This window comes from Trachymyrmex cornetzi, unplaced genomic scaffold, assembly GCF_001594075.2.
Source record: "Trachymyrmex cornetzi isolate Tcor2-1 unplaced genomic scaffold, Tcor1.1 scaffold138, whole genome shotgun sequence".
Taxonomy (NCBI): domain Eukaryota; kingdom Metazoa; phylum Arthropoda; class Insecta; order Hymenoptera; family Formicidae; genus Trachymyrmex; species Trachymyrmex cornetzi.
Window position 1 is genome coordinate 2,135,239 of NW_017295960.1, and position 10,695 is coordinate 2,145,933.

At 35.0% G+C, this 10,695-nt stretch overlaps 1 protein-coding gene across 4 annotated transcripts in view; it reads right to left on the reverse strand.

The window, feature by feature from the left end:
• sns (sticks and stones) overlaps positions 1-10,695 on the reverse strand; it is a 342,172-nt gene that overhangs the window by 128,419 nt on the left and 203,058 nt on the right. The window lies entirely within an intron of this gene.

Here is a 10,695-nt window from a genome sequence, read left to right on the forward strand (position 1 = left end):
TTCTTATGTGAATTTATATACTACGTATGTAGTCCCCAGAAACGCGCGCCGAAATGATTTTTCGGTCTTGAAACGCTAACTCTATTAAACTACCGCAGTAATATCACGAGTTAAATTGACTGGCAATTTAACAAATTTTGATGCTTATTCGCATCTTCGAAACGATCTTAATAATGATGAATAACATATTAAAATCTGTAAATAATTATTACTTGCGTACCTATATATTTTTCTATGCGTTAGGTGACATCCCGATCTCAGTTAATACAATTTTATATAATACAAAGTATACAAAACAATGAAAATGACAGCCATTTTTATTAGCAACATCAAAGACTAATACAAAAAAACAGATGATATAAAAAAAAAGTTAAAAATTTATTTCTTTTAAATAATATTTATCTGTATCGAAAATTTTCAGAGAATATCTTTTGCGTATTTTTGTGGCAGAATTGATATCACAAATTGTATATATAATATTATATTATTGCCTGTATACGTTCTTTGAGCAACTTTGAATAATCTGAGTCCTTTTCATACATTTTCAAGCCTGGAATTGACCTAGATTATTATTATTTTTTTTTCCATTACGTATGCAATATATTGAAAATTGATTTAAATGGTACCAAAGCTCTAACCAAATCGGAACGATAATTAAAAAGCAGTAAACAGTGATATAGTCTGCGGTATCGATCGTTCGGGGGTTATTTAAAAGCGCGTTTAAAAAATGTTTGACGCGATATCCGGCGACGCGATACGCTTAAAAAGCCAAGCGGTCGAGGCTATACCATCTGTTTTGCCGGCAAAATGGCTCGTAACGCGCGTGTCCATGTCCGCGCACAAAGCGGTTTGTACCGTTTCGCCTGTGCGCGGCTGGTAATGGCTAGTGGATTAATTTTGGGGAGACTCGAGCGAGCGTGAAACAAATTTGCGACGTAGCAGTGCAACACGCGCGGCGGGTTTATTCGGGCGTGGGTGATTTCCGAAGAGGAGGAGGAGGAGGAGGAGGAGGAGGAAAAAAAGGAGATCGATGTTACTGCACCTCGCACGATATCGATGTAAAAGCCCGGCTACCACCGTTTGTCTGGTCATGAAAACCAATCGCGTCGACTATGGTCTCGTGATCGTGTTTCGTGTTCTTCGTTACACTCCGCAAATGATGACGAAGATAAATTGGCAGATATAAGATATAATGCTCAAGGCATCATCGACGGGAATTCAATAAACACTTAACGAGATATATGCCATGATCCATGGAGAACGAGTCTCACGTGCTCGCGTCTTTTTCGTTTCTATGACTATTCTTGAGATATCAAGTAATCGAGAAATTGCTTGATTGACAATATCAGAGATAAAGTGCTGATAAACTTGACAGTATTAATCATGTATTAATCGCTTAAATTGATATCTTATATATATCTGCATACTGTATAAAAACATAAAACAATGACAAAATAAACGGTAATATAGAAGCTAAAAAAATAGATGACTAATTTTATTAATATAAAGTTATTCACATATACTATTCGAAACGACTCATACAGTAGTCCTCTTCAGTCGTTACAAACATTAAATTATAGAAAACAAAGCAAATTAGAAAACTATCACTGTCAGTTAAAGAAGGTACCACATGATGTAGAAAGCATGGTGCAATGTAATGTCAGAAGGAGTCATAATTTAATCCGATAATGTCACAATTGTATCCTCAATATTAGTACACGGAGAGAATTTTTTCTTAGAATTTACCCTGAAAATATGACAGTCGTAGGACAACATTGTGTGTGTGTGTGTATTTCGAAGAATTTTAATATAAATCTCTCTCATTTATTAATAAAACTACAATAAAAGTATAAAATAAGTTTGATCAATTTTACTGAAGTGCATGGTAAAAATCTTCAAAATATTGTACCACAATCACCATATATATTTTCAGGATAAATTTTAAAAGAAAATTCTCTCCGTGTAACAACCTTGCTTTTATCCGCTCAGTAAAAAGGAAGGCGTCACGTATGAAATCAAAATTAAAAAAAAAAAGAAGAATAACGTCATAGCTCTAATGGAACAAATGATAAAGGTGTTAAATATATAATATTATAAAACGAAATGTGTAAACTTACAGATATAAAATTAAAAGTTGTTCTGAGATCTTGTATACACTGTCTAAAACGCTCCAAAGCACATGCTATTGGTGTGATGGTAGAGAAATAGATTAAAGGAACTCGAGTGATAATATTGTGGTAGCTGTTGAACTTAAAGATAAGGAAATTTATTTATTATTGTTAGGATCATTGTCAAGTAAACAAAAATAGGGTTTGCTTAATTTAACCGTATCTTTTTGGGCATTTATGCCATTATATTGTTCTTTTATGAAAAGGATTTCTGAGATTAATCTCTTATTGTAATGCGATTCAGTGTCCATGACTCTGACATTTTTCCAGTTAAAGGAATGATGAAATTCAAGCATGTGATTAGTTAGTACCATATATTTGGAGGGATTCTCCCTTATATTATACTCATGTTCCTTTACTCTAGTACTAAGTTTTCGCTTCGTTTGGCCCACATATGAAGCGTCACAATCTTTGCATGCAATTTTGTAGACTACATTATTTTTGCTCATTGTATCTGTTTAAAACGATGTATCTGATAAAACGATTTTTAGAAATATCTTACTCTCTAAATTTTTTGGAGTGAAATCTCATTCTAAAGAAAAATAGTTTTGAAAAATAGTCTTGAAAAAAAGTGTCTCAATTTTCAATTTTTAAGAATGAGATTTACTCTAAAAGTTTTAAAAAATATGTATGTATATATTAGAATTATGTATCACATTGAGATTAAAAAAAGTGACCATATATAATCTAATTGAATTTTAATTATTACAATAATTTAAATAAAATATTGAGATAAATAAAAATTGTAAGGAAAGAGATGAAAGATATAATACAAAGAAATATTAATTCCAAAGAATGATAAAATTGAGAAGTATGAATAAAATTATAAAGTAAAACTAACAAAGTATGAATTTTATAAATGTATGTTATATCAATTATCGTGTCAAAGTTAAGGTATGACAAACAATTATATTAGATCTTCGTTAAGAAATTCTTCAACTTAATGAAAGTCATTTAGAGCATAAACTTTCTAGTATATCTTGCATAGAAAGTAGTAGAAAACGACAACTGCAAGAATTACAGGTAACTACTTGCCAAACGACTCGTACGGACGTAGCCGGGACGGGAATTGTAAAACGCCAACGAATCGTACTCGAAAGACGCGGAACTTGGAGAACTGTAAATGAAACCCCGCGGAATCGCGAAGTTCAGATCAGTTCGTTTCGTCCGGGAGAAGTCTGGGAAGTCGATAGGAGAAAAAGGAGGGTGGAATAAATGGTGGAGGTAAGAGGATACTGGGAGTGATTGGCCAAAGAGTCAGATAAGTACAAGAGAAGGAACAAGAGGGTGGGAGTCGAGCGAGGACGCCGCGAAGGGAAGAAAAGATTCGGAAGCCGAGCGGATGCGCTTCATTACGTCATAGATTGTTGTAGGAAAACAGGTCGAAGCGAAGATATCGTCGTCGCGAAGGGGAGTTTCACGCTCGTAGACGACGGATTGCGGAACAAACTTGTTGTAAGCACAAATACTTTGACAAATTAGGTCGAACGACAACAAAGTAGAGAAAGATTCGGATATAATTAAGTCTCGTTCAACGACACTGAATGTATTTTCAATGTACTGTATGAATGGGAGAGAACGAAGCTTTATACCAATTTAATGCTCTAATAAAAATGAAAAATACACAAAAGGCTATTTATAAGAATTAAACTATTTAAAATGAGTCATACCATAGTATTCTTAATATTATTTATGCAGATGTTATGTATATCGATATATAAAAAATGGGATCAATTCTTGTTGAAAAATGCCCTAAAAAATTCAGAGTACATACTAAACTGCTTAATTGAATTCCAGATTAATTAAATAAGATCGTAAATAGTTTGACGTAATTCTTCTTATCTTTCTTGTCTTTCGATTTTTTGTATATGTATTACAAAAGAAGGATTTTTGTTATTTATCCTGATCAGATTTCTGCTACATAAATAGACTTGTTGTAATAAGCTAAATGCTTAGTGCGGTTTTCTCCTGTGTGGTTTAACGTATCATTGCCTCAATCCGCTTACATATTGAGGTATTACAGGACACTTGTGGCTTTCGCACCCGACCGCATAATGAGACGAACGCTGCTAGTTTCAGATATTGATAATACTGGATGATCCAAGAAGGGTAACTCTTGGCGCGTTGAGAAATTTATAATCGAGGAACTTAAAGTCATTCTTACCATATTAAATATACATCCAATAGTTTAAACTGTATAAACTAAGATTAGATTAGTAAAGATAATTTAATTAGATTAATGTTTAATGTTATCTTTATACTAATTCTATCATTTCTACCAAGAAAAGATAGAAGTGAAGAGACTTTTTTTCATTAGATCAGATTTAGTTTTCTTTAAATCGCGATTTTAGGACATTAATGTATAATCTAAGATTAAAATAGTAAAGATAACTTAGATTAATATCTAACTACGTTATTTTTACTAATTCTATCATTTCTACTAAAAAAAAAAATAGAAGCGCAGAGATCTCTTTTCGTTAAATGAGATTCAATTTTCCTTAAACCGCGATTTTGAGACATTATTGACATTTATTAAACTTTTTAAATGAGCGCAATTCACGAGATCAATATGAGCGATAGAATCTCAACTCTATCTCAAACTATCAACGCAAACGCGCGCGGACAATGTCCGTAAATTTCTGAACTAATTTCCGCGCCGAAAGAATGAAAAGTTCGCGAGCGAGAAAAGATCTGTGAAGGGGATAAAAGAGAGAGAGAGGGGGATGTTCGCGAAAGAGTCCAGGGCGAAAGTTTGTGACGGCGCGTACGATATATTGAAAATTGCAACGTGAAAACACGAAGTGCAAAAAATGCACTAAAAGATTGGGGTTAGTCGTAAATGTAAGAGAGTAAAGAGGGTGGACAAGACGAGGAGCGCGAAAGGGACGGCGGGAGAGAGAGAAGAAGATAGAAAATAGAAAAGAAACTAACGTTGCAGCGAACGAACGAAGGAACGAAGGAAAGGACGACGAGGGTAGGTAGAAGCGCATACCGTTGCGCGCAAGTATTCCTCCAAAGTCGTGATTAACCCCTCGTTTCTCGCGAGCCGCGCGAGCTTTATCGTCCGACCTCACCCGTTCCTCCATCGGTCGTCTTTCCCGATCCCCTACACCTTCCCGATCCTGCAGCAAACCCGCAGACCGTGTCCGAGACTTTCTGAAGCATCCCCCTCCCCCTCCCTCACGTCGAACAGGGAGAAAAGGACGAACGGAGACAGAGAGGGGAGTCGACTGCGGAGTAATAAAGAATATCCTTTAACCGGGCGGGCTGTCATTAACGCGTGAAATTAAAAGTTCCAGCTCGTTCGAATGCTCGAGGAGCAGGAGTTGGGTGAGAGAGGAACCCGTTTCCGCGGACTTACTGCACTTCCGATAAAAATCGAGACGGAGAGGCGAACTATAATTGGCATACTCGCACCCAACCACGTCGTTCTCTCGGATATCCTTCTTTTTGTTTTCGCAGTTAGAAATCGCACGATTGAGTTAAGTAATGTTCCAAGGAACTTGAGTGACTCTCGCTGAGATTTATGAAAGCCTCGTGCTACACGGAATTCTCGGTAATTATTAGCATCTTCTTAATAACTGCGGTATTTCAATTGCACTTGTTATATTTTTATTAACTCATTGGCTTCACCAATATCTATTTTTTTTACTTCTTTTTTTTTGCCAGTTCCACTGCGCGTCGGTTTTCCTTGAATTTAAATTAAATGCGAAAAACTCATTCTTACTCTTTATTTTTCATCTCATATAAGTATACGACGCAAGTAAAACATGTTTTCTTTGTAAAAAAAATAATAAGAGAAATTTTATGAAAATCTTGTTAGATGTGATTACGATATATCTCGACTGCACGAATCACAAATTACTCGGATTACTTCAATTTCGCACGCACATTTAAATTCCAGACGTTCCTAAATCTTTCTTCCGTATGCATGCAGATAGAGAGAGAGAGAGAGAGAGAGAGAGAGAGAGAAGCTTTACGTTAATGCTTTCCATAATTCCGTATCGCCGTAGTTATTTATCGCTCGGTTTAGTGCCCTGGGGGAAGTAAAGGTAAAAATATTAAATGCATCAACGTTATCAATCATACATCGATCATGGCATCAATCTATAGACCGTTAAGTGAAGTGCGTGCTAATAACGGTGCAACTCGTACACGACGTTCTGCGTGATGCAAAACTGAAAAATTCTAATCTCGCGTAACCGGTATAACCGCACCAGCGATTACTATTAGCCACCGCAACCGATCATGGTACGTATACCGGATAACGCCAACTCGATCGGTGTGATGGATCGATGTGACATCGTGGAATCAATTTAATAGGTGCATTACGTATTCCATACGTAAAATTTTTTAATGGCGAATTAGGATGGAACAGGTGTAGCGTTTATTAAAGATTATAGCTGCGACTTTGCGAACAACTACGTTCACTCGGCATGTTTGTTGTATCCATTATACTTAAAGTGTTATTTCCCATGTAAACTTGGAAATATGCAAATTGAAGCGCAGCATTTAAAAGTTAAATATCTTTGTGAGTTCTATTATTAAATTAATATCGCGCGAAAGATCAGCGTTTCACGCTGAATTTAATCTGAAAAAAATAACGCTGCGATGCGGTGTTTTGCAAATTTCATATGTCACTGTGAATATAATGGTTATGGTAAATTTGCCGAGAATTTTTCTGTGTTTATAAAATCTTTTTATTGGAAAGAACAAATAGATAGTTATACATATACCGTGTTTACCCACTAAGTTAACAGATATTTGTGGATATTCTTTCAAAGTAGTAAAACTTTCGCAAAGTAAATGTTACACGTGTCCTCATCAACTAAATTAATAATCCCTTAAACATATTTGTTTATCTGACAGACTAAATGACATGAAACCGACATGTGATGTCGGTTTCATGTTATTTAGCCTGTCGGATAAACAAATATGTTTAAAGGGTTATTAATTTAGTTGATGAAGACACGTGCGACACTTAAAAATTATGAGAAATACAAAAATATACAATATGATGATAAACGTAAGAATAGTATATATATAAAAATAAAGATATTATCAGCAAAAGAACTGATGTAGTCGCAGTGGTCTCGTTCGACATCATAATGTAGTAGATAACGTGGTAACATTTTGTCCCTTACGAGCTCTCATCTGGGACTTATCGAGTGTCAGAGCACTTCGAGATACACCCACTAGCTGTCGGTAACAGACAAACCTCTCGGTCCGTACCCCCGAGGCCAAGAAAGGTTAATCGAATCAATATTGGTGTTAGGATCAGGGCTGCAGGAAGGTCCATCGATGTTGGATAGGCTAGCTTCCGGATAATAAACCGCTCTCGCATTTTATTTTCCCTCGTCTATTCTACGTGGACGATAGTCCTAGGATTACAGAGTAAGCGTCGAGATTATTTTAGGAAATTTTACGCGAGCACTATCTTCAGATCAAAAAGAATCTAGACGGAATTGATCAAATCAATTGTGACAGTGGGCTATATTTAGAGATCAATGATGCAATAATTGTTTATTATATATCAAATAATTGTAATTGCAAGTACTTGTACATAGAAAAAACAATTATGCCAAAGTATGTACAAATTTAGATCTAACAATAATACAGATCTAACAATAATTTTATTGAATTATCAAAATAATTATGTAGGACGCTCAAACGTAATGCTGTAAAAAGTTTTGATATTCCAGCAACCACTTTAAACGTCTTACATAATTATTTTGATAGTCTAACAAAATCATTTTCAGATCTGTATCTATACACTAAAAAAAATTTCTTATTAAGAATGAACGAACCAGAAGAATTTTTAATTATATTAATCAGATCTGGTGTCTTAACTAAAATTATATTAAATTTAACCAGAAGATTCTGATTTGTCCATTTTCAATTAGAATTCCAATTAATGCAGCGAGACTCTTTCTCCAGTGGAACTAAATTTTTAGATTCTTTAGCAAAATCGTTCTTTCTGTAGCAACAGTATATAATTGCGTAATTTTTTCATACCGTTATAATATATTAAATAAATGTATCGCTAGTTATATAGTAATGCTTTAATAATACTTAGAAAGCTTATTATACGCGTATTACTTTGATCACTTTGCTTTTTATTGATTTAGGACTTCACGTATAGCCAATATGGAATATAATACGCGGAGAGTAAAGTATGTTCCCGAGGCATTTGTGAAACCGGCATTTGCATGATAATGACTCGCGGAAATGGTATTAGCATTTACCGGAAGCGAGAGTTTACGGAAGATAATATGAAAATTTAAACCGAAATTTTGTGCAATTTTTCTTCTGCGATAAATCAATTTCGCCGAATGTAAAAATTAATTTTAAAAAGATTAAAAATACAAAAAATGCTTTAATTATTCTCACTTACTCTTAATTGCTTTTACACAACTTTAATGGGAAAATTATTCGTGTCCATACTTGGTATAAATGTATAAATATATAATATATAAACGTACAAGTGTCCTAGAACTTTGCAACTACGGAGGCAGATATCGGAGCAAAAAGTTTTATAATCGTCATTTTAATATTGATCCATATAAGATATTTCAGGAAAACTCGACAATCAGTAGCCGATGAACAAATATTGTCGCGAATACGTTAATATCAACTCGTTCACAGCTTTTTCTCGCGTGTGTAAAAAAAACGGCACATATATATGCGCTCGTATGATATGTATGTGTGCCCTTTTAATCCCTGTATGCCCTTATGCCCTGGGATTTTTGTCCGATCTCGCAGGCATCCATAAACTACATCATATGCGGAAAAAGTGGGTCGGTCATGCACACGACGAGGGGAGGATGAACGGGGAGAGTTAAAATGGCACCACCGATAATAACCTGTCCGCGACGCGAATGGGGTGTGTCCAGCTGATTTATATCGGAGTACATAATTCGCTTCCGGTTTTATGTCGACGGCCGCCGTCCGTCCGTCCGGTCGGCCGATGTGACGGACAAATGACTATGGCGGCAAAATGCCGCCACGCAGCGAAATACGCGCGTAAATCGGGTATACGGAATGATCGTACAGTATGCGATTCTGATCTTATTGATGAACGTGCGCGCGTCGGCGGCGTCCCGGATTTGATCGCCTCGATATCTATTCGAGTCGCGATCATCCATTTTCTTCGCAAGGAGAAGGTGAAGGAGGAAGAGATACGTCTCCTCTCCTTCGGTTTCTCCGTGACTTGGTTCGCTCGTAGGAAATCTCTCCGCAACGGAAATGGTAGTTTTCCTGTCAATCGCGACTTCTTCGGTTAATGGCGAAAGGATATTTTTTTTTTGAACTCTCATTCAATATTTTTATAACAAACGCCAATGTTATTTCCTTTTAGGGAAGTTATATTATTAAGTTATTTAGCTCTTCTTATCAAAATCTTTAGCATGTAAATTTAATAATTTAATTTATTGTACATTTTATACAGCAATATAATATCTCTAAACTTTTGAAAAGATATATATATATACATATATACATACATATATCGGTTCCTCTTTTACAAAGCAAAATTGAAAACGGCCAGAAAGGAGCAACACTAGATGTAATGTGTGTGTGTAAAAGTTTTTCATTAATTAAAAAAAATAACGTTTTCAATTTTTACTTGGTCTCTTCGTCAATTCTTACACGTAAAGAAATGAAGTTTTTTTTAACCTAAAATAAGAAATATTTTAGATGACAAGTGAAAGTGAGACAACAATTAAACTATATAATAATCATAATATACATAAGTAAGTAAAAAATTGAACAATGTACGTCGATTATTAAAAAATTATTTTAGCAGCTCTTTAGAAAAAAGCCGATTTTTTTACGTTTGGCACAGAAGCACAGCGTCGTAATTCTTTCCGAGTCGTCGAAAAATAACTCGATTTCCTTCCTCCCCTGTGTCGGATTTACATGCGTTGTGTACAAAGCGAGAAAGCTCCTGAAAAAAAAGCATATCTCATAGCTTTTTTCCACCGAAAAACGAGATAACGACGGTTACGACAGAAGTCATCATTCCTCAGACAAATATATTACAATGTGACGAGAGCCATTTACGGTTACTTCGTTTTTTTCTGTTATAAATATCGGGGATATAAATCCGTGCACGCGCGCGCGCGCATATGTATAAAACAATATTAAGAATCTTTATTTTAGACCAGATATGTGAGAACACAATCAATACCAGAAAAATGCCTATTACAGTCGAAGCTGGATCTTCATTGCTTTAAATAATTAAATCTTGAATTACTAATATACACTATAATATGTACTTGCATATATACTATATTGTAGTGTTTTCAAAATGCGCGCCGAATTATTTCTCCGGACTATAAACGCAATTAAAACTACTCTAGTAATCGCGAATTTAATTGACAAGCAATTTAAGGAGGTTGTAAGGGCATAAAACACATATATTAATATTTTCGCTTTAAACAAACTACATACGTGTGAAAGTTGTGTTCGTAACATTCTGGTTTTATTGAGCAACACATTTTTATAGGTTATTTATTTTATTTGTTAT